The sequence below is a fragment of the Chlorocebus sabaeus genome, chromosome 21, assembly GCF_047675955.1.
Source record: "Chlorocebus sabaeus isolate Y175 chromosome 21, mChlSab1.0.hap1, whole genome shotgun sequence".
NCBI classification, from domain to species: Eukaryota; Metazoa; Chordata; class Mammalia; order Primates; family Cercopithecidae; genus Chlorocebus; species Chlorocebus sabaeus.
Window position 1 is genome coordinate 147194 of NC_132924.1, and position 27123 is coordinate 174316.

Sequence of the window (27123 nt, forward strand, 5' to 3'; positions counted from 1 at the left end):
CCCTGGATAGGCCGAGTCGAGGCCAGCGTGGGCCTGCAGAGGCCGCCGGGAGGAGGAGCGGGCACTGGAGAGGCTGACCTGAGGAAGTCTGGCAGCTGGAGAGGCCGAGGAGAGGCAGGAGCTGGGCCGGCGGAAGGCGACTGGGCGACGAGCACGGCCTGCAGGGGCCGCCGGGAGCAGGAGCGAGCCCTGGAGAGGCCGAGTCGAGGACAGCCTGGGTCTGCAGAGTCCGCCGGGAGGAGGAGCTGGGCCTGGAGAGGCTGTCTGAAGGAAGTCTGGGGCATGGAGACGCCATTGGAGGGCAGGAGCCGGGCCCGGAGAGGCCACCGTGGGGCCCGGCTTCAGGACGTTTGGGGCCTACAAAGGCCGCGGAGAGGGAGCTGGGCCGGAGCCGAGTCCAAAGAGGTTGTCGTGAGGCCGGAGATCGGCCCGCGGCCGCAGCAGGAGCAGAACGAGCTGGGCCTGGACACGAGGCCGGGAGGCCGCAACTGGGCCTGGAGAGGCCGGACTGAGGAAGTTCGGGGCCTGGAGAGGCCGCCGAAAGGCAAAGGCTGGGCCTGGAGAGGCCGTTCCCCGTGACGAATGAGTTGGGCCTAATGAGGCCACCGGGAGTCGGGAGGAGAGCGTGGCGGAGCTGCCGAAAGGCAAGAGGAGTTCTGGCCTGGGGAGGCCGCAGTCAGGCGAGAGCTGGGCGTGGACAGTCCACTGTGAGGCAGAGGCTGGGCCCGTGCAGGCCTTCGCGAGGCAGGAGGCTGGGCCTGGCGAGGCCGACTGGAGGTCAAGTCCTGGGCCTGAGGAGGTCGCCCAGAGGCGTGATCGGGGCTGGGCCTCAAGAGGCCAGTGGCAGGCCGGAGGAGCTGGGCCTGGAGAGGCTGACCTGAGGAAGTCTGGCAGCTGGAGAGGGCGTGGAGAGGCAGGAGCTGGGCCGGCGGAGGCCGACTGGGCGACGAGTTGGGCCTGCAGGGGCCGCCGGGAGCGGGAGCGAGCCCTGGATAGGCCGAGTCGAGGCCAGCGTGGGCCTGCAGAGGCCGCCGGGAGGAGGAGCGGGCACTGGAGAGGCTGACCTGAGGAAGTCTGGCAGCTGGAGAGGCCGAGGAGAGGCAGGAGCTGGGCCGGCGGAAGGCGACTGGGCGAGGAGCACGGCCTGCAGGGGCCGCTGGGAGCAGGAGCGAGCCCTGGAGAGGCCGAGTCGAGGACAGCCTGGGTCTGCAGAGTCCGCCGGGAGGAGGAGCTGGGCCTGGAGAGGCTGTCTGAAGGAAGTCTGGGGCATGGAGACGCCATTGGAGGGCAGGAGCCGGGCCCGGAGAGGCCACCGTGGGGCCCGGCTTCAGGACGTTTGGGGCCTACAAAGGCCGCGGAGAGGGAGCTGGGCCGGAGCCGAGTCCAAAGAGGTTGTCGTGAGGCCGGAGATCGGCCCGCGGCCGCAGCAGGAGCAGAACGAGCTGGGCCTGGACACGAGGCCGGGAGGCCGCAACTGGGCCTGGAGAGGCCGGACTGAGGAAGTTCGGGGCCTGGAGAGGCCGCCGAAAGGCAAAGGCTGGGCCTGGAGAGGCCGTTCCCCGTGACGAATGAGTTGGGCCTAATGAGGCCACGGGGAGTCGGGAGGAGAGCGTGGCGGAGCTGCCGAAAGGCAAGAGGAGCTCTGGCCTGGGGAGGCCGCAGTCAGGCGACAGCTGGGCATGGACAGTCCACTGTGAGGCAGAGGCTGGGCCCGTGCAGGCCTTCGCGAGGCAGGAGGCTGGGCCTGGCGAGGCCGACTGGAGGTCAAGTCCTGGGCCTGAGGAGGTCGCCCAGAGGCGTGATCGGGGCTGGGCCTCAAGAGGCCAGTGGCAGGCCGGAGGAGCTGGGCCTGGAGAGGCTGACCTGAGGAAGTCTGGCAGCTGGAGAGGGCGTGGAGAGGCAGGAGCTGGGCCGGCGGAGGCCGACTGGGCGACGAGTTGGGCCTGCAGGGGCCGCCGGGAGCGGGAGCGAGCCCTGGATAGGCCGAGTCGAGGCCAGCGTGGGCCTGCAGAGGCCGCCGGGAGGAGGAGCGGGCACTGGAGAGGCTGACCTGAGGAAGTCTGGCAGCTGGAGAGGCCGAGGAGAGGCAGGAGCTGGGCCGGCGGAAGGCGACTGGGCGACGAGCACGGCCTGCAGGGGCCGCCGGGAGCAGGAGCGAGCCCTGGAGAGGCCGAGTCGAGGACAGCCTGGGTCTGCAGAGTCCGCCGGGAGGAGGAGCTGGGCCTGGAGAGGCTGTCTGAAGGAAGTCTGGGGCATGGAGACGCCATTGGAGGGCAGGAGCCGGGCCCGGAGAGGCCACCGTGGGGCCCGGCTTCAGGACGTTTGGGGCCTACAAAGGCCGCGGAGAGGGAGCTGGGCCGGAGCCGAGTCCAAAGAGGTTGTCGTGAGGCCGGAGATCGGCCCGCGGCCGCAGCAGGAGCAGAACGAGCTGGGCCTGGACACGAGGCCGGGAGGCCGCAACTGGGCCTGGAGAGGCCGGACTGAGGAAGTTCGGGGCCTGGAGAGGCCGCCGAAAGGCAAAGGCTGGGCCTGGAGAGGCCGTTCCCCGTGACGAATGAGTTGGGCCTAATGAGGCCACCGGGAGTCGGGAGGAGAGCGTGGCGGAGCTGCCGAAAGGCAAGAGGAGTTCTGGCCTGGGGAGGCCGCAGTCAGGCGAGAGCTGGGCGTGGACAGTCCACTGTGAGGCAGAGGCTGGGCCCGTGCAGGCCTTCGCGAGGCAGGAGGCTGGGCCTGGCGAGGCCGACTGGAGGTCAAGTCCTGGGCCTGAGGAGGTCGCCCAGAGGCGTGATCGGGGCTGGGCCTCAAGAGGCCAGTGGCAGGCCGGAGGAGCTGGGCCTGGAGAGGCTGACCTGAGGAAGTCTGGCAGCTGGAGAGGGCGTGGAGAGGCAGGAGCTGGGCCGGCGGAGGCCGACTGGGCGACGAGTTGGGCCTGCAGGGGCCGCCGGGAGCGGGAGCGAGCCCTGGATAGGCCGAGTCGAGGCCAGCGTGGGCCTGCAGAGGCCGCCGGGAGGAGGAGCGGGCACTGGAGAGGCTGACCTGAGGAAGTCTGGCAGCTGGAGAGGCCGAGGAGAGGCAGGAGCTGGGCCGGCGGAAGGCGACTGGGCGACGAGCACGGCCTGCAGGGGCCGCCGGGAGCAGGAGCGAGCCCTGGAGAGGCCGAGTCGAGGACAGCCTGGGTCTGCAGAGTCCGCCGGGAGGAGGAGCTGGGCCTGGAGAGGCTGTCTGAAGGAAGTCTGGGGCATGGAGACGCCATTGGAGGGCAGGAGCCGGGCCCGGAGAGGCCACCGTGGGGCCCGGCTTCAGGACGTTTGGGGCCTACAAAGGCCGCGGAGAGGGAGCTGGGCCGGAGCCGAGTCCAAAGAGGTTGTCGTGAGGCCGGAGATCGGCCCGCAGCCGCAGCAGGAGCAGAACGAGCTGGGCCTGGACACGAGGCCGGGAGGCCGCAACTGGGCCTGGAGAGGCCGGACTGAGGAAGTTCGGGGCCTGGAGAGGCCGCCGAAAGGCAAAGGCTGGGCCTGGAGAGGCCGTTCCCCGTGACGAATGAGTTGGGCCTAATGAGGCCACGGGGAGTCGGGAGGAGAGCGTGGCGGAGCTGCCGAAAGGCAAGAGGAGCTCTGGCCTGGGGAGGCCGCAGTCAGGCGAGAGCTGGGCATGGACAGTCCACTGTGAGGCAGAGGCTGGGCCCGTGCAGGCCTTCGCGAGGCAGGAGGCTGGGCCTGGCGAGGCCGACTGGAGGTCAAGTCCTGGGCCTGAGGAGGTCGCCCAGAGGCGTGATCGGGGCTGGGCCTCAAGAGGCCAGTGGCAGGCCGGAGGAGCTGGGCCTGGAGAGGCTGACCTGAGGAAGTCTGGCAGCTGGAGAGGGCGTGGAGAGGCAGGAGCTGGGCCGGCGGAGGCCGACTGGGCGACGAGTTGGGCCTGCAGGGGCCGCCGGGAGCGGGAGCGAGCCCTGGATAGGCCGAGTCGAGGCCAGCGTGGGCCTGCAGAGGCCGCCGGGAGGAGGAGCGGGCACTGGAGAGGCTGACCTGAGGAAGTCTGGCAGCTGGAGAGGCCGAGGAGAGGCAGGAGCTGGGCCGGCGGAAGGCGACTGGGCGACGAGCACGGCCTGCAGGGGCCGCCGGGAGCAGGAGCGAGCCCTGGAGAGGCCGAGTCGAGGACAGCCTGGGTCTGCAGAGTCCGCCGGGAGGAGGAGCTGGGCCTGGAGAGGCTGTCTGAAGGAAGTCTGGGGCATGGAGACGCCATTGGAGGGCAGGAGCCGGGCCCGGAGAGGCCACCGTGGGGCCCGGCTTCAGGACGTTTGGGGCCTACAAAGGCCGCGGAGAGGGAGCTGGGCCGGAGCCGAGTCCAAAGAGGTTGTCGTGAGGCCGGAGATCGGCCCGCGGCCGCAGCAGGAGCAGAACGAGCTGGGCCTGGACACGAGGCCGGGAGGCCGCAACTGGGCCTGGAGAGGCCGGACTGAGGAAGTTCGGGGCCTGGAGAGGCCGCCGAAAGGCAAAGGCTGGGCCTGGAGAGGCCGTTCCCCGTGACGAATGAGTTGGGCCTAATGAGGCCACGGGGAGTCGGGAGGAGAGCGTGGCGGAGCTGCCGAAAGGCAAGAGGAGCTCTGGCCTGGGGAGGCCGCAGTCAGGCGAGAGCTGGGCGTGTACAGTCCACTGTGAGGCAGAGGCTGGGCCCGTGCAGGCCTTCGCGAGGCAGGAGGCTGGGCCTGGCGAGGCCGACTGGAGGTCAAGTCCTGGGCCTGAGGAGGTCGCCCAGAGGCGTGATCGGGGCTGGGCCTCAAGAGGCCAGTGGCAGGCCGGAGGAGCTGGGCCTGGAGAGGCTGACCTGAGGAAGTCTGGCAGCTGGAGAGGGCGTGGAGAGGCAGGAGCTGGGCCGGCGGAGGCCGACTGGGCGACGAGTTGGGCCTGCAGGGGCCGCCGGGAGCGGGAGCGAGCCCTGGATAGGCCGAGTCGAGGCCAGCGTGGGCCTGCAGAGGCCGCCGGGAGGAGGAGCGGGCACTGGAGAGGCTGACCTGAGGAAGTCTGGCAGCTGGAGAGGCCGAGGAGAGGCAGGAGCTGGGCCGGCGGAAGGCGACTGGGCGACGAGCACGGCCTGCAGGGGCCGCCGGGAGCAGGAGCGAGCCCTGGAGAGGCCGAGTCGAGGACAGCCTGGGTCTGCAGAGTCCGCCGGGAGGAGGAGCTGGGCCTGGAGAGGCTGTCTGAAGGAAGTCTGGGGCATGGAGACGCCATTGGAGGGCAGGAGCCGGGCCCGGAGAGGCCACCGTGGGGCCCGGCTTCAGGACGTTTGGGGCCTACAAAGGCCGCGGAGAGGGAGCTGGGCCGGAGCCCAGTCCAAAGAGGTTGTCGTGAGGCCGGAGATCGGCCCGCGGCCGCAGCAGGAGCAGAACGAGCTGGGCCTGGACACGAGGCCGGGAGGCCGCAACTGGGCCTGGAGAGGCCGGACTGAGGAAGTTCGGGGCCTGGAGAGGCCGCCGAAAGGCAAAGGCTGGGCCTGGAGAGGCCGTTCCCCGTGACGAATGAGTTGCGCCTAATAGGGCCACGGGGAGTCGGGAGGAGAGCGTGGCGGAGCTGCCGAAAGGCAAGAGGAGCTCTGGCCTGGGGAGGCCGCAGTCAGGCGAGAGCTGGGCGTGGACAGTCCACTGTGAGGCAGAGGCTGGGCCCGTGCAGGCCTTCGCGAGGCAGGAGGCTGGGCCTGGCGAGGCCGACTGGAGGTCAAGTCCTGGGCCTGAGGAGGTCGCCCAGAGGCGTGATCGGGGCTGGGCCTCAAGAGGCCAGTGGCAGGCCGGAGGAGCTGGGCCTGGAGAGGCTGACCTGAGGAAGTCTGGCAGCTGGAGAGGGCGTGGAGAGGCAGGAGCTGGGCCGGCGGAGGCCGACTGGGCGACGAGTTGGGCCTGCAGGGGCCGCCGGGAGCGGGAGCGAGCCCTGGATAGGCCGAGTCAAGGCCAGCGTGGGCCTGCAGAGGCCGCCGGGAGGAGGAGCGGGCACTGGAGAGGCTGACCTGAGGAAGTCTAGCAGCTGGAGAGGCCGAGGAGAGGCAGGAGCTGGGCCGGCGGAAGGCGACTGGGCGACGAGCACGGCCTGCAGGGGCCGCCGGGAGCAGGAGCGAGCCCTGGAGAGGCCAAGTCGAGGACAGCCTGGGTCTGCAGAGTCCGCCGGGAGGAGGAGCTGGGCCTGGAGAGGCTGTCTGAAGGAAGTCTGGGGCATGGAGACGCCATTGGAGGGCAGGAGCCGGGCCCGGAGAGGCCACCGTGGGGCCCGGCTTCAGGACGTTTGGGGCCTACAAAGGCCGCGGAGAGGGAGCTGGGCCGGAGCCGAGTCCAAAGAGGTTGTCGTGAGGCCGGAGATCGGCCCGCGGCCGCAGCAGGAGCAGAACGAGCTGGGCCTGGACACGAGGCCGGGAGGCCGCAACTGGGCCTGGAGAGGCCGGACTGAGGAAGTTCGGGGCCTGGAGAGGCCGCCGAAAGGCAAAGGCTGGGCCTGGAGAGGCCGTTCCCCGTGACGAATGAGTTGGGCCTAATGAGGCCACGGGGAGTCGGGAGGAGAGCGTGGCGGAGCTGCCGAAAGGCAAGAGGAGCTCTGGCCTGGGGAGGCCGCAGTCAGGCGAGAGCTGGGCGTGGACAGTCCACTGTGAGGCAGAGGCTGGGCCCGTGCAGGCCTTCGCGAGGCAGGAGGCTGGGCCTGGCGAGGCCGACTGGAGGTCAAGTCCTGGGCCTGAGGAGGTCGCCCAGAGGCGTGATCGGGGCTGGGCCTCAAGAGGCCAGTGGCAGGCCGGAGGAGCTGGGCCTGGAGAGGCTGACCTGAGGAAGTCTGGCAGCTGGAGAGGGCGTGGAGAGGCAGGAGCTGGGCCGGCGGAGGCCGACTGGGCGACGAGTTGGGCCTGCAGGGGCCGCCGGGAGCGGGGAGCGAGCCCTGGATAGGCCGAGTCGAGGCCAGCGTGGGCCTGCAGAGGCCGCCGGGAGGAGGAGCGGGCACTGGAGAGGCTGACCTGAGGAAGTCTGGCAGCTGGAGAGGCCGAGGAGAGGCAGGAGCTGGGCCGGCGGAAGGCGACTGGGCGACGAGCACGGCCTGCAGGGGCCGCCGGGAGCAGGAGCGAGCCCTGGAGAGGCCGAGTCGAGGACAGCCTGGGTCTGCAGAGTCCGCCGGGAGGAGGAGCTGGGCCTGGAGAGGCTGTCTGAAGGAAGTCTGGGGCATGGAGACGCCATTGGAGGGCAGGAGCCGGGCCCGGAGAGGCCACCGTGGGGCCCGGCTTCAGGACGTTTGGGGCCTACAAAGGCCGCGGAGAGGGAGCTGGGCCGGAGCCGAGTCCAAAGAGGTTGTCGTGAGGCCGGAGATCGGCCCGCGGCCGCAGCAGGAGCAGAACGAGCTGGGCCTGGACACGAGGCCGGGAGGCCGCAACTGGGCCTGGAGAGGCCGGACTGAGGAAGTTCGGGGCCTGGAGAGGCCGCCGAAAGGCAAAGGCTGGGCCTGGAGAGGCCGTTCCCCGTGACGAATGAGTTGGGCCTAATGAGGCCACGGGGAGTCGGGAGGAGAGCGTGGCGGAGCTGCCGAAAGGCAAGAGGAGCTCTGGCCTGGGGAGGCCGCAGTCAGGCGACAGCTGGGCATGGACAGTCCACTGTGAGGCAGAGGCTGGGCCCGTGCAGGCCTTCGCGAGGCAGGAGGCTGGGCCTGGCGAGGCCGACTGGAGGTCAAGTCCTGGGCCTGAGGAGGTCGCCCAGAGGCGTGATCGGGGCTGGGCCTCAAGAGGCCAGTGGCAGGCCGGAGGAGCTGGGCCTGGAGAGGCTGACCTGAGGAAGTCTGGCAGCTGGAGAGGGCGTGGAGAGGCAGGAGCTGGGCCGGCGGAGGCCGACTGGGCGACGAGTTGGGCCTGCAGGGGCCGCCGGGAGCGGGAGCGAGCCCTGGATAGGCCGAGTCGAGGCCAGCGTGGGCCTGCAGAGGCCGCCGGGAGGAGGAGCGGGCACTGGAGAGGCTGACCTGAGGAAGTCTGGCAGCTGGAGAGGCCGAGGAGAGGCAGGAGCTGGGCCGGCGGAAGGCGACTGGGCGACGAGCACGGCCTGCAGGGGCCGCCGGGAGCAGGAGCGAGCCCTGGAGAGGCCGAGTCGAGGACAGCCTGGGTCTGCAGAGTCCGCCGGGAGGAGGAGCTGGGCCTGGAGAGGCTGTCTGAAGGAAGTCTGGGGCATGGAGACGCCATTGGAGGGCAGGAGCCGGGCCCGGAGAGGCCACCGTGGGGCCCGGCTTCAGGACGTTTGGGGCCTACAAAGGCCGCGGAGAGGGAGCTGGGCTGGAGCCGAGTCCAAAGAGGTTGTCGTGAGGCCGGAGATCGGCCCGCGGCCGCAGCAGGAGCAGAACGAGCTGGGCCTGGACACGAGGCCGGGAGGCCGCAACTGGGCCTGGAGAGGCCGGACTGAGGAAGTTCGGGGCCTGGAGAGGCCGCCGAAAGGCAAAGGCTGGGCCTGGAGAGGCCGTTCCCCGTGACGAATGAGTTGGGCCTAATGAGGCCACCGGGAGTCGGGAGGAGAGCGTGGCGGAGCTGCCGAAAGGCAAGAGGAGCTCTGGCCTGGGGAGGCCGCAGTCAGGCGAGAGCTGGGCGTGGACAGTCCACTGTGAGGCAGAGGCTGGGCCCGTGCAGGCCTTCGCGAGGCAGGAGGCTGGGCCTGGCGAGGCCGACTGGAGGTCAAGTCCTGGGCCTGAGGAGGTCGCCCAGAGGCGTGATCGGGGCTGGGCCTCAAGAGGCCAGTGGCAGGCCGGAGGAGCTGGGCCTGGAGAGGCTGACCTGAGGAAGTCTGGCAGCTGGAGAGGGCGTGGAGAGGCAGGAGCTGGGCCGGCGGAGGCCGACTGGGCGACGAGTTGGGCCTGCAGGGGCCGCCGGGAGCGGGGAGCGAGCCCTGGATAGGCCGAGTCGAGGCCAGCGTGGGCCTGCAGAGGCCGCCGGGAGGAGGAGCGGGCACTGGAGAGGCTGACCTGAGGAAGTCTGGCAGCTGGAGAGGCCGAGGAGAGGCAGGAGCTGGGCCGGCGGAAGGCGACTGGGCGACGAGCACGGCCTGCAGGGGCCGCCGGGAGCAGGAGCGAGCCCTGGAGAGGCCGAGTCGAGGACAGCCTGGGTCTGCAGAGTCCGCCGGGAGGAGGAGCTGGGCCTGGAGAGGCTGTCTGAAGGAAGTCTGGGGCATGGAGACGCCATTGGAGGGCAGGAGCCGGGCCCGGAGAGGCCACCGTGGGGCCCGGCTTCAGGACGTTTGGGGCCTACAAAGGCCGCGGAGAGGGAGCTGGGCCGGAGCCGAGTCCAAAGAGGTTGTCGTGAGGCCGGAGATCGGCCCGCAGCCGCAGCAGGAGCAGAACGAGCTGGGCCTGGACACGAGGCCGGGAGGCCGCAACTGGGCCTGGAGAGGCCGGACTGAGGAAGTTCGGGGCCTGGAGAGGCCGCCGAAAGGCAAAGGCTGGGCCTGGAGAGGCCGTTCCCCGTGACGAATGAGTTGGGCCTAATGAGGCCACGGGGAGTCGGGAGGAGAGCGTGGCGGAGCTGCCGAAAGGCAAGAGGAGCTCTGGCCTGGGGAGGCCGCAGTCAGGCGAGAGCTGGGCATGGACAGTCCACTGTGAGGCAGAGGCTGGGCCCGTGCAGGCCTTCGCGAGGCAGGAGGCTGGGCCTGGCGAGGCCGACTGGAGGTCAAGTCCTGGGCCTGAGGAGGTCGCCCAGAGGCGTGATCGGGGCTGGGCCTCAAGAGGCCAGTGGCAGGCCGGAGGAGCTGGGCCTGGAGAGGCTGACCTGAGGAAGTCTGGCAGCTGGAGAGGGCGTGGAGAGGCAGGAGCTGGGCCGGCGGAGGCCGACTGGGCGACGAGTTGGGCCTGCAGGGGCCGCCGGGAGCGGGAGCGAGCCCTGGATAGGCCGAGTCGAGGCCAGCGTGGGCCTGCAGAGGCCGCCGGGAGGAGGAGCGGGCACTGGAGAGGCTGACCTGAGGAAGTCTGGCAGCTGGAGAGGCCGAGGAGAGGCAGGAGCTGGGCCGGCGGAAGGCGACTGGGCGACGAGCACGGCCTGCAGGGGCCGCCGGGAGCAGGAGCGAGCCCTGGAGAGGCCGAGTCGAGGACAGCCTGGGTCTGCAGAGTCCGCCGGGAGGAGGAGCTGGGCCTGGAGAGGCTGTCTGAAGGAAGTCTGGGGCATGGAGACGCCATTGGAGGGCAGGAGCCGGGCCCGGAGAGGCCACCGTGGGGCCCGGCTTCAGGACGTTTGGGGCCTACAAAGGCCGCGGAGAGGGAGCTGGGCCGGAGCCGAGTCCAAAGAGGTTGTCGTGAGGCCGGAGATCGGCCCGCGGCCGCAGCAGGAGCAGAACGAGCTGGGCCTGGACACGAGGCCGGGAGGCCGCAACTGGGCCTGGAGAGGCCGGACTGAGGAAGTTCGGGGCCTGGAGAGGCCGCCGAAAGGCAAAGGCTGGGCCTGGAGAGGCCGTTCCCCGTGACGAATGAGTTGGGCCTAATGAGGCCACGGGGAGTCGGGAGGAGAGCGTGGCGGAGCTGCCGAAAGGCAAGAGGAGCTCTGGCCTGGGGAGGCCGCAGTCAGGCGAGAGCTGGGCGTGTACAGTCCACTGTGAGGCAGAGGCTGGGCCCGTGCAGGCCTTCGCGAGGCAGGAGGCTGGGCCTGGCGAGGCCGACTGGAGGTCAAGTCCTGGGCCTGAGGAGGTCGCCCAGAGGCGTGATCGGGGCTGGGCCTCAAGAGGCCAGTGGCAGGCCGGAGGAGCTGGGCCTGGAGAGGCTGACCTGAGGAAGTCTGGCAGCTGGAGAGGGCGTGGAGAGGCAGGAGCTGGGCCGGCGGAGGCCGACTGGGCGACGAGTTGGGCCTGCAGGGGCCGCCGGGAGCGGGAGCGAGCCCTGGATAGGCCGAGTCGAGGCCAGCGTGGGCCTGCAGAGGCCGCCGGGAGGAGGAGCGGGCACTGGAGAGGCTGACCTGAGGAAGTCTGGCAGCTGGAGAGGCCGAGGAGAGGCAGGAGCTGGGCCGGCAGAAGGCGACTGGGCGACGAGCACGGCCTGCAGGGGCCGCCGGGAGCAGGAGCGAGCCCTGGAGAGGCCGAGTCGAGGACAGCCTGGGTCTGCAGAGTCCGCCGGGAGGAGGAGCTGGGCCTGGAGAGGCTGTCTGAAGGAAGTCTGGGGCATGGAGACGCCATTGGAGGGCAGGAGCCGGGCCCGGAGAGGCCACCGTGGGGCCCGGCTTCAGGACGTTTGGGGCCTACAAAGGCCGCGGAGAGGGAGCTGGGCCGGAGCCGAGTCCAAAGAGGTTGTCGTGAGGCCGGAGATCGGCCCGCGGCCGCAGCAGGAGCAGAACGAGCTGGGCCTGGACACGAGGCCGGGAGGCCGCAACTGGGCCTGGAGAGGCCGGACTGAGGAAGTTCGGGGCCTGGAGAGGCCGCCGAAAGGCAAAGGCTGGGCCTGGAGAGGCCGTTCCCCGTGACGAATGAGTTGCGCCTAATAGGGCCACGGGGAGTCGGGAGGAGAGCGTGGCGGAGCTGCCGAAAGGCAAGAGGAGCTCTGGCCTGGGGAGGCCGCAGTCAGGCGAGAGCTGGGCGTGGACAGTCCACTGTGAGGCAGAGGCTGGGCCCGTGCAGGCCTTCGCGAGGCAGGAGGCTGGGCCTGGCGAGGCCGACTGGAGGTCAAGTCCTGGGCCTAAGGAGGTCGCCCAGAGGCGTGATCGGGGCTGGGCCTCAAGAGGCCAGTGGCAGGCCGGAGGAGCTGGGCCTGGAGAGGCTGACCTGAGGAAGTCTGGCAGCTGGAGAGGGCGTGGAGAGGCAGGAGCTGGGCCGGCGGAGGCCGACTGGGCGACGAGTTGGGCCTGCAGGGGCCGCCGGGAGCGGGAGCGAGCCCTGGATAGGCCGAGTCAAGGCCAGCGTGGGCCTGCAGAGGCCGCCGGGAGGAGGAGCGGGCACTGGAGAGGCTGACCTGAGGAAGTCTAGCAGCTGGAGAGGCCGAGGAGAGGCAGGAGCTGGGCCGGCGGAAGGCGACTGGGCGACGAGCACGGCCTGCAGGGGCCGCCGGGAGCAGGAGCGAGCCCTGGAGAGGCCAAGTCGAGGACAGCCTGGGTCTGCAGAGTCCGCCGGGAGGAGGAGCTGGGCCTGGAGAGGCTGTCTGAAGGAAGTCTGGGGCATGGAGACGCCATTGGAGGGCAGGAGCCGGGCCCGGAGAGGCCACCGTGGGGCCCGGCTTCAGGACGTTTGGGGCCTACAAAGGCCGCGGAGAGGGAGCTGGGCCGGAGCCGAGTCCAAAGAGGTTGTCGTGAGGCCGGAGATCGGCCCGCGGCCGCAGCAGGAGCAGAACGAGCTGGGCCTGGACACGAGGCCGGGAGGCCGCAACTGGGCCTGGAGAGGCCGGACTGAGGAAGTTCGGGGCCTGGAGAGGCCGCCGAAAGGCAAAGGCTGGGCCTGGAGAGGCCGTTCCCCGTGACGAATGAGTTGGGCCTAATGAGGCCACGGGGAGTCGGGAGGAGAGCGTGGCGGAGCTGCCGAAAGGCAAGAGGAGCTCTGGCCTGGGGAGGCCGCAGTCAGGCGAGAGCTGGGCGTGGACAGTCCACTGTGAGGCAGAGGCTGGGCCCGTGCAGGCCTTCGCGAGGCAGGAGGCTGGGCCTGGCGAGGCCGACTGGAGGTCAAGTCCTGGGCCTGAGGAGGTCGCCCAGAGGCGTGATCGGGGCTGGGCCTCAAGAGGCCAGTGGCAGGCCGGAGGAGCTGGGCCTGGAGAGGCTGACCTGAGGAAGTCTGGCAGCTGGAGAGGGCGTGGAGAGGCAGGAGCTGGGCCGGCGGAGGCCGACTGGGCGACGAGTTGGGCCTGCAGGGGCCGCCGGGAGCGGGAGCGAGCCCTGGATAGGCCGAGTCGAGGCCAGCGTGGGCCTGCAGAGGCCGCCGGGAGGAGGAGCGGGCACTGGAGAGGCTGACCTGAGGAAGTCTGGCAGCTGGAGAGGCCGAGGAGAGGCAGGAGCTGGGCCGGCGGAAGGCGACTGGGCGACGAGCACGGCCTGCAGGGGCCGCCGGGAGCAGGAGCGAGCCCTGGAGAGGCCGAGTCGAGGACAGCCTGGGTCTGCAGAGTCCGCCGGGAGGAGGAGCTGGGCCTGGAGAGGCTGTCTGAAGGAAGTCTGGGGCATGGAGACGCCATTGGAGGGCAGGAGCCGGGCCCGGAGAGGCCACCGTGGGGCCCGGCTTCAGGACGTTTGGGGCCTACAAAGGCCGCGGAGAGGGAGCTGGGCCGGAGCCGAGTCCAAAGAGGTTGTCGTGAGGCCGGAGATCGGCCCGCGGCCGCAGCAGGAGCAGAACGAGCTGGGCCTGGACACGAGGCCGGGAGGCCGCAACTGGGCCTGGAGAGGCCGGACTGAGGAAGTTCGGGGCCTGGAGAGGCCGCCGAAAGGCAAAGGCTGGGCCTGGAGAGGCCGTTCCCCGTGACGAATGAGTTGGGCCTAATAGGGCCACGGGGAGTCGGGAGGAGAGCGTGGCGGAGCTGCCGAAAGGCAAGAGGAGCTCTGGCCTGGGGAGGCCGCAGTCAGGCGAGAGCTCGGCGTGGACAGTCCACTGTGAGGCAGAGGCTGGGCCCGTGCAGGCCTTCGCGAGGCAGGAGGCTGGGCCTGGCGAGGCCGACTGGAGGTCAAGTCCTGGGCCTGAGGAGGTCGCCCAGAGGCGTGATCGGGGCTGGGCCTCAAGAGGCCAGTGGCAGGCCGGAGGAGCTGGGCCTGGAGAGGCTGACCTGAGGAAGTCTGGCAGCTGGAGAGGGCGTGGAGAGGCAGGAGCTGGGCCGGCGGAGGCCGACTGGGCGACGAGTTGGGCCTGCAGGGGCCGCCGGGAGCGGGAGCGAGCCCTGGATAGGCCGAGTCGAGGCCAGCGTGGGCCTGCAGAGGCCGCCGGGAGGAGGAGCGGGCACTGGAGAGGCTGACCTGAGGAAGTCTGGCAGCTGGAGAGGCCGAGGAGAGGCAGGAGCTGGGCCGGCGGAAGGCGACTGGGCGACGAGCACGGCCTGCAGGGGCCGCCGGGAGCAGGAGCGAGCCCTGGAGAGGCCGAGTCGAGGACAGCCTGGGTCTGCAGAGTCCGCCGGGAGGAGGAGCTGGGCCTGGAGAGGCTGTCTGAAGGAAGTCTGGGGCATGGAGACGCCATTGGAGGGCAGGAGCCGGGCCCGGAGAGGCCACCGTGGGGCCCGGCTTCAGGACGTTTGGGGCCTACAAAGGCCGCGGAGAGGGAGCTGGGCCGGAGCCGAGTCCAAAGAGGTTGTCGTGAGGCCGGAGATCGGCCCGCGGCCGCAGCAGGAGCAGAACGAGCTGGGCCTGGACACGAGGCCGGGAGGCCGCAACTGGGCCTGGAGAGGCCGGACTGAGGAAGTTCGGGGCCTGGAGAGGCCGCCGAAAGGCAAAGGCTGGGCCTGGAGAGGCCGTTCCCCGTGACGAATGAGTTGGGCCTAATAGGGCCACGGGGAGTCGGGAGGAGAGCGTGGCGGAGCTGCCGAAAGGCAAGAGGAGCTCTGGCCTGGGGAGGCCGCAGTCAGGCGAGAGCTCGGCGTGGACAGTCCACTGTGAGGCAGAGGCTGGGCCCGTGCAGGCCTTCGCGAGGCAGGAGGCTGGGCCTGGCGAGGCCGACTGGAGGTCAAGTCCTGGGCCTGAGGAGGTCGCCCAGAGGCGTGATCGGGGCTGGGCCTCAAGAGGCCAGTGGCAGGCCGGAGGAGCTGGGCCTGGAGAGGCTGACCTGAGGAAGTCTGGCAGCTGGAGAGGGCGTGGAGAGGCAGGAGCTGGGCCGGCGGAGGCCGACTGGGCGACGAGTTGGGCCTGCAGGGGCCGCCGGGAGCGGGAGCGAGCCCTGGATAGGCCGAGTCGAGGCCAGCGTGGGCCTGCAGAGGCCGCCGGGAGGAGGAGCGGGCACTGGAGAGGCTGACCTGAGGAAGTCTGGCAGCTGGAGAGGCCGAGGAGAGGCAGGAGCTGGGCCGGCGGAAGGCGACTGGGCGACGAGCACGGCCTGCAGGGGCCGCCGGGAGCAGGAGCGAGCCCTGGAGAGGCCGAGTCGAGGACAGCCTGGGTCTGCAGAGTCCGCCGGGAGGAGGAGCTGGGCCTGGAGAGGCTGTCTGAAGGAAGTCTGGGGCATGGAGACGCCATTGGAGGGCAGGAGCCGGGCCCGGAGAGGCCACCGTGGGGCCCGGCTTCAGGACGTTTGGGGCCTACAAAGGCCGCGGAGAGGGAGCTGGGCCGGAGCCGAGTCCAAAGAGGTTGTCGTGAGGCCGGAGATCGGCCCGCGGCCGCAGCAGGAGCAGAACGAGCTGGGCCTGGACACGAGGCCGGGAGGCCGCAACTGGGCCTGGAGAGGCCGGACTGAGGAAGTTCGGGGCCTGGAGAGGCCGCCGAAAGGCAAAGGCTGGGCCTGGAGAGGCCGTTCCCCGTGACGAATGAGTTGGGCCTAATAGGGCCACGGGGAGTCGGGAGGAGAGCGTGGCGGAGCTGCCGAAAGGCAAGAGGAGCTCTGGCCTGGGGAGGCCGCAGTCAGGCGAGAGCTGGGCGTGGACAGTCCACTGTGAGGCAGAGGCTGGGCCCGTGCAGGCCTTCGCGAGGCAGGAGGCTGGGCCTGGCGAGGCCGACTGGAGGTCAAGTCCTGGGCCTGAGGAGGTCGCCCAGAGGCGTGATCGGGGCTGGGCCTCAAGAGGCCAGTGGCAGGCCGGAGGAGCTGGGCCTGGAGAGGCTGACCTGAGGAAGTCTGGCAGCTGGAGAGGGCGTGGAGAGGCAGGAGCTGGGCCGGCGGAGGCCGACTGGGCGACGAGTTGGGCCTGCAGGGGCCGCCGGGAGCGGGAGCGAGCCCTGGATAGGCCGAGTCGAGGCCAGCGTGGGCCTGCAGAGGCCGCCGGGAGGAGGAGCGGGCACTGGAGAGGCTGACCTGAGGAAGTCTGGCAGCTGGAGAGGCCGAGGAGAGGCAGGAGCTGGGCCGGCGGAAGGCGACTGGGCGACGAGCACGGCCTGCAGGGGCCGCCGGGAGCAGGAGCGAGCCCTGGAGAGGCCGAGTCGAGGACAGCCTGGGTCTGCAGAGTCCGCCGGGAGGAGGAGCTGGGCCTGGAGAGGCTGTCTGAAGGAAGTCTGGGGCATGGAGACGCCATTGGAGGGCAGGAGCCGGGCCCGGAGAGGCCACCGTGGGGCCCGGCTTCAGGACGTTTGGGGCCTACAAAGGCCGCGGAGAGGGAGCTGGGCCGGAGCCGAGTCCAAAGAGGTTGTCGTGAGGCCGGAGATCGGCCCGCGGCCGCAGCAGGAGCAGAACGAGCTGGGCCTGGACACGAGGCCGGGAGGCCGCAACTGGGCCTGGAGAGGCCGGACTGAGGAAGTTCGGGGCCTGGAGAGGCCGCCGAAAGGCAAAGGCTGGGCCTGGAGAGGCCGTTCCCCGTGACGAATGAGTTGGGCCTAATGAGGCCACCGGGAGTCGGGAGGAGAGCGTGGCGGAGCTGCCGAAAGGCAAGAGGAGCTCTGGCCTGGGGAGGCCGCGGTCAGGCGAGAGCTGGGCGTGGACAGTCCACTGTGACGCAGAGGCTGGGCCCGTGCAGGCCTTCGCGAGGCAGGAGGCTGGGCCTGGCGAGGCCGACTGGAGGTCAAGTCCTGGGCCTGAGGAGGTCGCCCAGAGGCGTGATCGGGGCTGGGCCTCAAGAGGCCAGTGGCAGGCCGGAGGAGCTGGGCCTGGAGAGGCTGACCTGAGGAAGTCTGGCAGCTGGAGAGGGCGTGGAGAGGCAGGAGCTGGGCCGGCGGAGGCCGACTGGGCGACGAGTTGGGCCTGCAGGGGCCGCCGGGAGCGGGAGCGAGCCCTGGATAGGCCGAGTCGAGGCCAGCGTGGGCCTGCAGAGGCCGCCGGGAGGAGGAGCGGGCACTGGAGAGGCTGACCTGAGGAAGTCTGGCAGCTGGAGAGGCCGAGGAGAGGCAGGAGCTGGGCCGGCGGAAGGCGACTGGGCGACGAGCATGGCCTGCAGGGGCCGCCGGGAGCAGGAGCGAGCCCTGGAGAGGCCGAGTCGAGGACAGCCTGGGTCTGCAGAGTCCGCCGGGAGGAGGAGCTGGGCCTGGAGAGGCTGTCTGAAGGAAGTCTGGGGCATGGAGACGCCATTGGAGGGCAGGAGCCGGGCCCGGAGAGGCCACCGTGGGGCCCGGCTTCAGGACGTTTGGGGCCTACAAAGGCCGCGGAGAGGGAGCTGGGCCGGAGCCGAGTCCAAAGAGGTTGTCGTGAGGCCGGAGATCGGCCCGCGGCCGCAGCAGGAGCAGAACGAGCTGGGCCTGGACACGAGGCCGGGAGGCCGCAACTGGGCCTGGAGAGGCCGGACTGAGGAAGTTCGGGGCCTGGAGAGGCCGCCGAAAGGCAAAGGCTGGGCCTGGAGAGGCCGTTCCCCGTGACGAATGAGTTGGGCCTAATGAGGCCACGGGGAGTCGGGAGGAGAGCGTGGCGGAGCTGCCGAAAGGCAAGAGGAGCTCTGGCCTGGGGAGGCCGCAGTCAGGCGAGAGCTGGGCGTGGACAGTCCACTGTGAGGCAGAGGCTGGGCCCGTGCAGGCCTTCGCGAGGCAGGAGGCTGGGCCTGGCGAGGCCGACTGGAGGTCAAGTCCTGGGCCTGAGGAGGTCGCCCAGAGGCGTGATCGGGGCTGGGCCTCAAGAGGCCAGTGGCAGGCCGGAGGAGCTGGGCCTGGAGAGGCTGACCTGAGGAAGTCTGGCAGCTGGAGAGGGCGTGGAGAGGCAGGAGCTGGGCCGGCGGAGGCCGACTGGGCGACGAGTTGGGCCTGCAGGGGCCGCCGGGAGCGGGAGCGAGCCCTGGATAGGCCGAGTCGAGGCCAGCGTGGGCCTGCAGAGGCCGCCGGGAGGAGGAGCGGGCACTGGAGAGGCTGACCTGAGGAAGTCTGGCAGCTGGAGAGGCCGAGGAGAGGCAGGAGCTGGGCCGGCGGAAGGCGACTGGGCGACGAGCACGGCCTGCAGGGGCCGCCGGGAGCAGGAGCGAGCCCTGGAGAGGCCGAGTCGAGGACAGCCTGGGTCTGCAGAGTCCGCCGGGAGGAGGAGCTGGGCCTGGAGAGGCTGTCTGAAGGAAGTCTGGGGCATGGAGACGCCATTGGAGGGCAGGAGCCGGGCCCGGAGAGGCCACCGTGGGGCCCGGCTTCAGGACGTTTGGGGCCTACAAAGGCCGCGGAGAGGGAGCTGGGCCGGAGCCGAGTCCAAAGAGGTTGTCGTGAGGCCGGAGATCGGCCCGCGGCCGCAGCAGGAGCAGAACGAGCTGGGCCTGGACACGAGGCCGGGAGGCCGCAACTGGGCCTGGAGAGGCCGGACTGAGGAAGTTCGGGGCCTGGAGAGGCCGCCGAAAGGCAAAGGCTGGGCCTGGAGAGGCCGTTCCCCGTGACGAATGAGTTGGGCCTAATAGGGCCACGGGGAGTCGGGAGGAGAGCGTGGCGGAGCTGCCGAAAGGCAAGAGGAGCTCTGGCCTGGGGAGGCCGCAGTCAGGCGAGAGCTGGGCGTGGACAGTCCACTGTGAGGCAGAGGCTGGGCCCGTGCAGGCCTTCGCGAGGCAGGAGGCTGGGCCTGGCGAGGCCGACTGGAGGTCAAGTCCTGGGCCTGAGGAGGTCGCCCAGAGGCGTGATCGGGGCTGGGCCTCAAGAGGCCAGTGGCAGGCCGGAGGAGCTGGGCCTGGAGAGGCTGACCTGAGGAAGTCTGGCAGCTGGAGAGGGCGTGGAGAGGCAGGAGCTGGGCCGGCGGAGGCCGACTGGGCGACGAGTTGGGCCTGCAGGGGCCGCCGGGAGCGGGAGCGAGCCCTGGATAGGCCGAGTCGAGGCCAGCGTGGGCCTGCAGAGGCCGCCGGGAGGAGGAGCGGGCACTGGAGAGGCTGACCTGAGGAAGTCTGGCAGCTGGAGAGGCCGAGGAGAGGCAGGAGCTGGGCCGGCGGAAGGCGACTGGGCGACGAGCATGGCCTGCAGGGGCCGCCGGGAGCAGGAGCGAGCCCTGGAGAGGCCGAGTCGAGGACAGCCTGGGTCTGCAGAGTCCGCCGGGAGGAGGAGCTGGGCCTGGAGAGGCTGTCTGAAGGAAGTCTGGGGCATGGAGACGCCATTGGAGGGCAGGAGCCGGGCCCGGAGAGGCCACCGTGGGGCCCGGCTTCAGGACGTTTGGGGCCTACAAAGGCCGCGGAGAGGGAGCTGGGCCGGAGCCGAGTCCAAAGAGGTTGTCGTGAGGCCGGAGATCGGCCCGCGGCCGCAGCAGGAGCAGAACGAGCTGGGCCTGGACACGAGGCCGGGAGGCCGCAACTGGGCCTGGAGAGGCCGGACTGAGGAAGTTCGGGGCCTGGAGAGGCCGCCGAAAGGCAAAGGCTGGGCCTGGAGAGGCCGTTCCCCGTGACGAATGAGTTGGGCCTAATAGGGCCACGGGGAGTCGGGAGGAGAGCGTGGCGGAGCTGCCGAAAGGCAAGAGGAGCTCTGGCCTGGGGAGGCCGCAGTCAGGCGAGAGCTGGGCGTGGACAGTCCACTGTGAGGCAGAGGCTGGGCCCGTGCAGGCCTTCGCGAGGCAGGAGGCTGGGCCTGGCGAGGCCGACTGGAGGTCAAGTCCTGGGCCTGAGGAGGTCGCCCAGAGGCGTGATCGGGGCTGGGCCTCAAGAGGCCAGTGGCAGGCCGGAGGAGCTGGGCCTGGAGAGGCTGACCTGAGGAAGTCTGGCAGCTGGAGAGGGCGTGGAGAGGCAGGAGCTGGGCCGGCGGAGGCCGACTGGGCGACGAGTTGGGCCTGCAGGGGCCGCCGGGAGCGGGAGCGAGCCCTGGATAGGCCGAGTCGAGGCCAGCGTGGGCCTGCAGAGGCCGCCGGGAGGAGGAGCGGGCACTGGAGAGGCTGACCTGAGGAAGTCTGGCAGCTGGAGAGGCCGAGGAGAGGCAGGAGCTGGGCCGGCGGAAGGCGACTGGGCGACGAGCACGGCCTGCAGGGGCCGCCGGGAGCAGGAGCGAGCCCTGGAGAGGCCGAGTCGAGGACAGCCTGGGTCTGCAGAGTCCGCCGGGAGGAGGAGCTGGGCCTGGAGAGGCTCTCTGAAGGAAGTCTGGGGCATGGAGATGCCATTGGAGGGCAGGAGCCGGGCCCGGAGAGGCCACCGTGGGGCCCGGCTTCAGGACGTTTGGGGCCTACAAAGGCCACGGAGAGGGAGCTGGGCCGGAGCCGAGTCCAAAGAGGTTGTCGTGAGGCCGGAGATCGGCCCGCGGCCGCAGCAGGAGCAGAACGAGCTGGGCCTGGACACGAGGCCGGGAGGCCGCAACTGGGCCTGGAGAGGCCGGACTGAGGAAGTTCGGGGCCTGGAGAGGCCGCCGAAAGGCAAAGGCTGGGCCTGGAGAGGCCGTTCCCCGTGACGAATGAGTTGGGCCTAATGAGGCCACGGGGAGTCGGGAGGAGAGCGTGGCGGAGCTGCCGAAAGGCAAGAGGAGCTCTGGCCTGGGGAGGCCGCAGTCAGGCGAGAGCTGGGCGTGGACAGTCCACTGTGAGGCAGAGGCTGGGCCCGTGCAGGCCTTCGCGAGGCAGGAGGCTGGGCCTGGCGAGGCCGACTGGAGGTCAAGTCCTGGGCCTGAGGAGGTCGCCCAGAGGCGTGATCGGGGCTGGGCCTCAAGAGGCCAGTGGCAGGCCGGAGGAGCTGGGCCTGGAGAGGCTGACCTGAGGAAGTCTGGCAGCTGGAGAGGGCGTGGAGAGGCAGGAGCTGGGCCGGCGGAGGCCGACTGGGCGACGAGTTGGGCCTGCAGGGGCCGCCGGGAGCGGGAGCGAGCCCTGGATAGGCCGAGTCGAGGCCAGCGTGGGCCTGCAGAGGCCGCCGGGAGGAGGAGCGGGCACTGGAGAGGCTGACCTGAGGAAGTCTGGCAGCTGGAGAGGCCGAGGAGAGGCAGGAGCTGGGCCGGCGGAAGGCGACTGGGCGACGAGCACGGCCTGCAGGGGCCGCCGGGAGCAGGAGCGAGCCCTGGAGAGGCCGAGTCGAGGACAGCCTGGGTCTGCAGAGTCCGCCGGGAGGAGGAGCTGGGCCTGGAGAGGCTGTCTGAAGGAAGTCTGGGGCATGGAGACGCCATTGGAGGGCAGGAGCCGGGCCCGGAGAGGCCACCGTGGGGCCCGGCTTCAGGACGTTTGGGGCCTACAAAGGCCGCGGAGAGGGAGCTGGGCCGGAGCCGAGTCCAAAGAGGTTGTCGTGAGGCCGGAGATCGGCCCGCGGCCGCAGCAGGAGCAGAACGAGCTGGGCCTGGACACGAGGCCGGGAGGCCGCAACTGGGCCTGGAGAGGCCGGACTGAGGAAGTTCGGGGCCTGGAGAGGCCGCCGAAAGGCAAAGGCTGGGCCTGGAGAGGCCGTTCCCCGTGACGAATGAGTTGGGCCTAATAGGGCCACGGGGAGTCGGGAGGAGAGCGTGGCGGAGCTGCCGAAAGGCAAGAGGAGCTCTGGCCTGGGGAGGCCGCAGTCAGGCGAGAGCTGGGCGTGGACAGTCCACTGTGAGGCAGAGGCTGGGCCCGTGCAGGCCTTCGCGAGGCAGGAGGCTGGGCCTGGCGAGGCCGACTGGAGGTCAAGTCCTGGGCCTGAGGAGGTCGCCCAGAGGCGTGATCGGGGCTGGGCCTCAAGAGGCCAGTCGCAGGCCGGAGGAGCTGGGCCTGGAGAGGCTGACCTGAGGAAGTCTGGCAGCTGGAGAGGGCGTGGAGAGGCAGGAGCTGGGCCGGCGGAGGCCGACTGGGCGACGAGTTGGGCCTGCAGGGGCCGCCGGGAGCGGGAGCGAGCCCTGGATAGGCCGAGTCGAGGCCAGCGTGGGCCTGCAGAGGCCGCCGGGAGGAGGAGCGGGCACTGGAGAGGCTGACCTGAGGAAGTCTGGCAGCTGGAGAGGCCGAGGAGAGGCAGGAGCTGGGCCGGCGGAAGGCGACTGGGCGACGAGCACGGCCTGCAGGGGCCGCCGGGAGCAGGAGCGAGCCCTGGAGAGGCCGAGTCGAGGACAGCCTGGGTCTGCAGAGTCCGCCGGGAGGAGGAGCTGGGCCTGGAGAGGCTGTCTGAAGGAAGTCTGGGGCATGGAGACGCCATTGGAGGGCAGGAGCCGGGCCCGGAGAGGCCACCGTGGGGCCCGGCTTCAGGACGTTTGGGGCCTACAAAGGCCGCGGAGAGGGAGCTGGGCCGGAGCCGAGTCCAAAGAGGTTGTCGTGAGGCCGGAGATCGGCCCGCGGCCGCAGCAGGAGCAGAACGAGCTGGGCCTGGACACGAGGCCGGGAGGCCGCAACTGGGCCTGGAGAGGCCGGACTGAGGAAGTTCGGGGCCTGGAGAGGCCGCCGAAAGGCAAAGGCTGGGCCTGGAGAGGCCGTTCCCCGTGACGAATGAGTTGGGCCTAATAGGGCCACGGGGAGTCGGGAGGAGAGCGTGGCGGAGCTGCCGAAAGGCAAGAGGAGCTCTGGCCTGGGGAGGCCGCAGTCAGGCGAGAGCTGGGCGTGGACAGTCCACTGTGAGGCAGAGGCTGGGCCCGTGCAGGCCTTCGCGAGGCAGGAGGCTGGGCCTGGCGAGGCCGACTGGAGGTCAAGTCCTGGGCCTGAGGAGGTCGCCCAGAGGCGTGATCGGGGCTGGGCCTCAAGAGGCCAGTGGCAGGCCGGAGGAGCTGGGCCTGGAGAGGCTGACCTGAGGAAGTCTGGCAGCTGGAGAGGGCGTGGAGAGGCAGGAGCTGGGCCGGCGGAGGCCGACTGGGCGACGAGTTGGGCCTGCAGGGGCCGCCGGGAGCGGGAGCGAGCCCTGGATAGGCCGAGTCGAGGCCAGCGTGGGCCTGCAGAGGCCGCCGGGAGGAGGAGCGGGCACTGGAGAGGCTGACCTGAGGAAGTCTGGCAGCTGGAGAGGCCGAGGAGAGGCAGGAGCTGGGCCGGCGGAAGGCGACTGGGCGACGAGCACGGCCTGCAGGGGCCGCCGGGAGCAGGAGCGAGCCCTGGAGAGGCCGAGTCGAGGACAGCCTGGGTCTGCAGAGTCCGCCGGGAGGAGGAGTTGGGCCTGGAGAGGCTGTCTGAAGGAAGTCTGGGGCATGGAGACGCCATTGGAGGGCAGGAGCCGGGCCCGGAGAGGCCACCGTGGGGCCCGGCTTCAGGACGTTTGGGGCCTACAAAGGCCGCGGAGAGGGAGCTGGGCCGGAGCCGAGTCCAAAGAGGTTGTCGTGAGGCCGGAGATCGGCCCGCGGCCGCAGCAGGAGCAGAACGAGCTGGGCCTGGACACGAGGCCGGGAGGCCGCAACTGGGCCTGGAGAGGCCGGACTGAGGAAGTTCGGGGCCTGGAGAGGCCGCCGAAAGGCAAAGGCTGGGCCTGGAGAGGCCGTTCCCCGTGACGAATGAGTTGGGCCTAATGAGGCCACCGGGAGTCGGGAGGAGAGCGTGGCGGAGCTGCCGAAAGGCAAGAGGAGCTCTGGCCTGGGGAGGCCGCGGTCAGGCGAGAGCTGGGCGTGGACAGTCCACTGTGAGGCAGAGGCTGGGCCCGTGCAGGCCTTCGCGAGGCAGGAGGCTGGGCCTGGCGAGGCCGACTGGAGGTCAAGTCCTGGGCCTGAGGAGGTCGCCCAGAGGCGTGATCGGGGCTGGGCCTCAAGAGGCCAGTGGCAGGCCGGAGGAGCTGGGCCTGGAGAGGCTGACCTGAGGAAGTCTGGCAGCTGGAGAGGGCGTGGAGAGGCAGGAGCTGGGCCGGCGGAGGCCGACTGGGCGACGAGTTGGGCCTGCAGGGGCCGCCGGGAGCGGGAGCGAGCCCTGGATAGGCCGAGTCGAGGCCAGCGTGGGCCTGCAGAGGCCGCCGGGAGGAGGAGCGGGCACTGGAGAGGCTGACCTGAGGAAGTCTGGCAGCTGGAGAGGCCGAGGAGAGGCAGGAGCTGGGCCGGCGGAAGGCGACTGGGCGACGAGCACGGCCTGCAGGGGCCGCCGGGAGCAGGAGCGAGCCCTGGAGAGGCCGAGTCGAGGACAGCCTGGGTCTGCAGAGTCCGCCGGGAGGAGGAGCTGGGCCTGGAGAGGCTGTCTGAAGGAAGTCTGGGGCATGGAGACGCCATTGGAGGGCAGGAGCCGGGCCCGGAGAGGCCACCGTGGGGCCCGGCTTCAGGACGTTTGGGGCCTACAAAGGCCGCGGAGAGGGAGCTGGGCCGGAGCCGAGTCCAAAGAGGTTGTCGTGAGGCCGGAGATCGGCCCGCGGCCGCAGCAGGAGCAGAACGAGCTGGGCCTGGACACGAGGCCGGGAGGCCGCAACTGGGCCTGGAGAGGCCGGACTGAGGAAGTTCGGGGCCTGGAGAGGCCGCCGAAAGGCAAAGGCTGGGCCTGGAGAGGCCGTTCCCCGTGACGAATGAGTTGGGCCTAATGAGGCCACGGGGAGTCGGGAGGAGAGCGTGGCGGAGCTGCCGAAAGGCAAGAGGAGCTCTGGCCTGGGGAGGCCGCAGTCAGGCGAGAGCTGGGCGTGGACAGTCCACTGTGAGGCAGAGGCTGGGCCCGTGCAGGCCTTCGCGAGGCAGGAGGCTGGGCCTGGCGAGGCCGACTGGAGGTCAAGTCCTGGGCCTGAGGAGGTCGCCCAGAGGCGTGATCGGGGCTGGGCCTCAAGAGGCCAGTGGCAGGCCGGAGGAGCTGGGCCTGGAGAGGCTGACCTGAGGAAGTCTGGCAGCTGGAGAGGGCAAGGAGAGGCAGGAGCTGGGCCGGCGGAGGACGACTGGGCGACGAGTTGGGCCTGCAGGGGCCGCCGGGAGCGGGAGCGAGCCCTGGATAGGCCGAGTCGAGGCTAGCGTGGGCCTGCAGAGGCCGCCGGGAGGAGGAGCGGGCACTGGAGAGGCTGACCTGAGGAAGTCTGGCAGCTGGAGAGGCCGAGGAGAGGCAGGAGCTGGGCCGGCGGAAGGCGACTGGGCGACGAGCACGGCCTGCAGGGGCCGCCGGGAGCAGGAGCGAGCCCTGGAGAGGCCGAGTCGAGGACAGCCTGGGTCTGCAGAGTCCGCCGGGAGGAGGAGCTGGGCCTGGAGAGGCTGTCTGAAGGAAGTCTGGGGCATGGAGACGCCATTGGAGGGCAGGAGCCGGGCCCGGAGAGGCCACCGTGGGGCCCGGCTTCAGGACGTTTGGGGCCTACAAAGGCCGCAGAGAGGGAGCTGGGCCGGAGCCGAGTCCAAAGAGGTTGTCGTGAGGCCGGAGATCGGCCCGCGGCCGCAGCAAGAGCAGAACGAGCTGGGCCTGGACACGAGGCCGGGAGGCCGCAACTGGGCCTGGAGAGGCCGGACTGAGGAAGTTCGGGGCCTGGAGAGGCCGCCGAAAGGCAAAGGCTGGGCCTGGAGAGGCCGTTCCCCGTGACGAATGAGTTGGGCCTAATGAGGCCACGGGGAGTCGGGAGGAGAACGTGGCGGAGCTGCCGAAAGGCAAGAGGAGCTCTGGCCTGGGGAGGCCGCAGTCAGGCGAGAGCTGGGCGTGGACAGTCCACTGTGAGGCAGAGGCTGGGCCCGTGCAGGCCTTCGCGAGGCAGGAGGCTGGGCCTGGCGAGGCCGACTGGAGGTCAAGTCCTGGGCCTGAGGAGGTCGCCCAGAGGCGTGATCGGGGCTGGGCCTCAAGAGGCCAGTGGCAGGCCGGAGGAGCTGGGCCTGGAGAGGCTGACCTGAGGAAGTCTGGCAGCTGGAGAGGGCGTGGAGAGGCAGGAGCTGGGCCGGCGGAGGCCGACTGGGCGACGAGTTGGGCCTGCAGGGGCCGCCGGGAGCGGGAGCGAGCCCTGGATAGGCCGAGTCGAGGCCAGCGTGGGCCTGCAGAGGCCGCCGGGAGGAGGAGCGGGCACTGGAGAGGCTGACCTGAGGAAGTCTGGCAGCTGGAGAGGCCGAGGAGAGGCAGGAGCTGGGCCGGCGGAAGGCGACTGGGCGACGAGCACGGCCTGCAGGGGCCGCCGGGAGCAGGAGCGAGCCCTGGAGAGGCCGAGTCGAGGACAGCCTGGGTCTGCAGAGTCCGCCGGGAGGAGGAGCTGGGCCTGGAGAGGCTGTCTGAAGGAAGTCTGGGGCATGGAGACGCCATTGGAGGGCAGGAGCCGGGCCCGGAGAGGCCACCGTGGGGCCCGGCTTCAGGACGTTTGGGGCCTACAAAGGCCGCGGAGAGGGAGCTGGGCCGGAGCCGAGTCCAAAGAGGTTGTCGTGAGGCCGGAGATCGGCCCGCGGCCGCAGCAGGAGCAGAACGAGCTGGGCCTGGACACGAGGCCGGGAGGCCGCAACTGGGCCTGGAGAGGCCGGACTGAGGAAGTTCGGGGCCTGGAGAGGCCGCCGAAAGGCAAAGGCTGGGCCTGGAGAGGCCGTTCCCCGTGACGAATGAGTTGGGCCTAATAGGGCCACGGGGAGTCGGGAGGAGAGCGTGGCGGAGCTGCCGAAAGGCAAGAGGAGCTCTGGCCTGGGGAGGCCGCAGTCAGGCGAGAGCTGGGCGTGGACAGTCCACTGTGAGGCAGAGGCTGGGCCCGTGCAGGCCTTCGCGAGGCAGGAGGCTGGGCCTGGCGAGGCCGACTGGAGGTCAAGTCCTGGGCCTGAGGAGGTCGCCCAGAGGCGTGATCGGGGCTGGGCCTCAAGAGGCCAGTGGCAGGCCGGAGGAGCTGGGCCTGGAGAGGCTGACCTGAGGAAGTCTGGCAGCTGGAGAGGGCGTGGAGAGGCAGGAGCTGGGCCGGCGGAGGCCGACTGGGCGACGAGTTGGGCCTGCAGGGGCCGCCGGGAGCGGGAGCGAGCCCTGGATAGGCCGAGTCGAGGCCAGCGTGGGCCTGCAGAGGCCGCCGGGAGGAGGAGCGGGCACTGGAGAGGCTGACCTGAGGAAGTCTGGCAGCTGGAGAGGCCGAGGAGAGGCAGGAGCTGGGCCGGCGGAAGGCGACTGGGCGACGAGCACGGCCTGCAGGGGCCGCCGGGAGCAGGAGCGAGCCCTGGAGAGGCCGAGTCGAGGACAGCCTGGGTCTGCAGAGTCCGCCGGGAGGAGGAGTTGGGCCTGGAGAGGCTGTCTGAAGGAAGTCTGGGGCATGGAGACGCCATTGGAGGGCAGGAGCCGGGCCCGGAGAGGCCACCGTGGGGCCCGGCTTCAGGACGTTTGGGGCCTACAAAGGCCGCGGAGAGGGAGCTGGGCCGGAGCCGAGTCCAAAGAGGTTGTCGTGAGGCCGGAGATCGGCCCGCGGCCGCAGCAGGAGCAGAACGAGCTGGGCCTGGACACGAGGCCGGGAGGCCGCAACTGGGCCTGGA